At 30.9% G+C, this 3,582-nt stretch overlaps 1 long non-coding RNA gene across 1 annotated transcript; it reads right to left on the minus strand.

The window, feature by feature from the left end:
• Window positions 1-642: 642 nt before the first annotated feature.
• On the minus strand, window positions 643-1,675 carry LOC149139249 (uncharacterized). The gene is made up of 2 exons (XR_016264729.1): window positions 1,166-1,675; window positions 643-906 (listed from the first exon to the last, which is right to left on the minus strand). It is a non-coding gene; the product is annotated as an uncharacterized LOC149139249 (long non-coding RNA).
• Between the last annotated feature and the right edge of the window lie 1,907 nt (window positions 1,676-3,582).

The following is a 3,582-nucleotide window of genomic DNA, read 5'->3' on the forward strand; positions in this document are numbered from 1 at the left end:
GAAATCGTATCGTTCTAATTGTAACAAATACCATGCAAATCCACACTAAATTTTGAAACATAAAAACATGCTAAATTTTAAACATATATCCCGAAAAAACATAACGATTATTTAAAGATTATTATAAATACATGACCATGTCAAAATCGTTCACTATCAACTAACTCACCTTCAACATGAACAATTATTTTTTTACAACACATACAATCCCTTAAATCTTAGTTTATAATCAGCCTGATATCATTTAAAATTGTATCTCAACTGATTTGTTCATAGTTGTCTCTTAATTTAAACAAACACCGCCACCGTCCTAATTTCGAGACATCAAATACAAAAAATGCAAAATAATTTTAAGACATCTATACAAAACATAATTAACATAAAACTACAGTTATTCTTATTCCTGGATAAGATCGATAAGATCACGAGACATGGAGATTATTATGAATACAAAACGACATTTACTGTCAACTAACCCACCATGAGAATGAACAACAATCCCAACAATCCCTTGGTTTGGCCTCAGTCGAATGGAAAGTGCTCAAGCGTGTAAAAGCTATACAAATGTGCCTTAACAATCCAATTCCCACAAGCGACTCTACACCAGAGCCTCGATCGCACATACGAAGCATTTACACAATCTCCTTTCTTCTATCAATTTCCCACATCACTTCCTCTTCACTCGGTTCCTTTTTCTTCCTCTTCTTTGCCTCCGGCCATCTCATATCACAATATCAACAACCTCTGTTGGCGTTCAGATCCCTCATCAGCGTCGTTCATCCTGAGTCCATGGCAGATTGGGATGTAGCTGCGTCCTTGCGAAGCTGAAGTGGCGTGACCTCTAGAATCCCTTATCCAGTGGACAGAATGTCCAGGCTTTGAAGTCACATCAACGAATCTGCAGGACTATAGATCGAGAGGAGGAAACCACAGAGTAAAATAATTATTTGATATGATCGGTTGTTCATTAAATTGCATTGATTCTATTGCTATTTCTCGAAGTTATATGATTAAATTCACTCAAAAGCGCCGAGAAAAGATATGCTAATCTCAAACATGAATGACTAACAATTTCTAAATTATAATTCTAACCTGACTGACAATTCCTTCTTAAATTTAACTTGTATATAAACTACCTAAAACTAAAAAATTGTATATAAACTACCTAAAACTAAAAACTTTTGACTGTAAGTTGGAGCAATTATTTCCAACATCTTTCTTCCTCTGCTGCAAGATCCTGGGGTTTCGCCAAATAACGGAGTCACAGTCCAATCTCCATGGACTCAGAAGGATCAACGATGATGAGGGAACCGGAATCCAACAGTGATTGTTGAATATCGTGATATGAGTGAACGAGGGACAAAGAAGAGGAGGAGAACAATCTACAGAGAGTATCTTATCGCTGATATATATAGAGAGATGAGAAAAACCTCGTCATTTTTCCTCCTCGTAGATCACTTCCGTCCGGCATTTCATACGTACTGATGACAAACACCGCCTCACTAACCGCCTATGCTTAACTTTTCAATGAATAAATACTCTCCAGTAAGAGGCGGCCACAGCAATATCCAGTTAATATCAATAAATAATGTTCATTAAGAGGCGGCCACAGCGATATGCTATTAAATTCAATATAATGTTTAGTCAGAAGGCGGCCTCATGCGCATCCTCTGGAAATCAAATATTAGCTCCAATTTTTTTCGTGGAATTGAACGAATAAACTGTATTTAGGAGGAAGGCGGTCGGAGCGCTATAAAGTATTGGCCGTAGATTGAAGCATATTCTTGAAATAAATTTTATAAATTCAAGAATCTTACTGATCAAACTTCTTGTGATGCTCAAGATAAGATTGATATGACCTAACAGGAGATAAGGATAGAAGTGAGAAAATAATATCACAAAGAGAGCGGCCACTGAGTCCGGTTCTCCGCATTTTGGAGGGAAGATAGGGTGGGAAGGAGACACTAATATCACGAAACGAAAGGATCCCGAGTAGGCGATTGTTTATTGGTAAGACAGAGAGTTGTTACAGCAAGCAAGGTTGGGGTAACTTGTCCAAAGGCGGTTGAAGCTGGACACGTAAGTTGACATGAGCGTATGCCGATGGGAACCACAGGGTTCCAAAGTCAACCATTGTTGCCCAGGCAATCCTAAACGACAATGACTTTGTGGCAGTTCCCATAATCAGTTTCTATATGTTAAATTTTAAACATTATTATGTAGATTATTACTAATTTAACTTAATTTAGTATGCCTTTATTTTCTTTTAATTTAGTAATTTTTATTTTGTTTGTCGAAAGAAAATGAAATATGATATTCAATAGATAATATGTTAAATGTCATTTGTTGAAATTTCTATAAATTAATATAGATGTATTTTAATCCAGAAAAGATAGATGTATTTTAAATAAAGATTTACAAAGTATAGAAAGGTATTAAATTTTTTTATATGTAAATTTTTTTAGAGTGTAAAAATGTGTAAAAAAGTTTGCACTTCAAGAGATTCAATCCCTCTAAAAGTTTGATAAATCTATATTTAAAATAAATCTACACAAGTTTTATCTATCTATTTATTTATATACACAAGAGTATAATATTAATATTAATCTATATATATATATATATATATATATATATATATATATATATATAACTTGTTTAATCTTTCATTGTGTAAATTGCTTTTTGATTGCCTAAATGGATATGCATTGCCTTAAAAGCCCTCTTAGGAACATGGATTGAGTAGCCTACACAACTTAAATTTTAAATTTACAATTTCAACAAATCTTTGGTACATTTTAGACAAAATTTTGCTAAAAATATACTGAAAAAAAGACCAAAATGTAAAATAGTGAGTATTTGAAATGTTCTAAATTTTTTTATCATAACATTCTCTTTATATATAAAATTAATATTGAAATATTTTACATATTATGAGTATTGAAATATGTTATTTATGACCCACAATAAATATTATTATATTAATAATATTTTTAAACATGACATGTCAATTTTGTATTAACAATTAATGAGTTACACATCTCCCTCATATATGAAATTCATATTAAAATATATGAATTAATATACAAAAAGTTTATTTAATTCTTATGATGAAATAATTGTAAGACAAATATAAGTTTCTATTTTTCTTAATTGTTTTGTCTCTCTAGTGTTAATACAAAATTAAGTTACTTAACATATTTCTTTGTGACTCTAAAACTGAAAATTAAATATTTTACAACATCATTTTAAAATTGGGTTGTAATATTAATAACTGATTGAGCTATCACAACGAAAATGAGAGTATTGATGTTTTATAATACTTAATGGGATGTAAATATTAGTCAACATTGTTTATATATATATATATATATATATAATACTTAATGAGTTGTAAATATTAGTCAACATTGTTTATATATATATGATAGTCTAACTAATGGACAAAATGACTCTCTTTTGAACATTAATTTCGGTCAATATTTTTTCAAAATCCAATAAGAATTTTGAAGAATCATAACTTTAAGTTGTTTAATTTGCAAAAATAAGTTTTTTAGGGGTTTTTCAAGGTGTTGATTTCAT

This window comes from Pinus tabuliformis, chromosome X, assembly GCF_031772625.1.
Source record: "Pinus tabuliformis cultivar Carrire ecotype Pingquan chromosome X, CPIR1, whole genome shotgun sequence".
NCBI classification, from domain to species: domain Eukaryota; kingdom Viridiplantae; phylum Streptophyta; class Pinopsida; order Pinales; family Pinaceae; genus Pinus; species Pinus tabuliformis.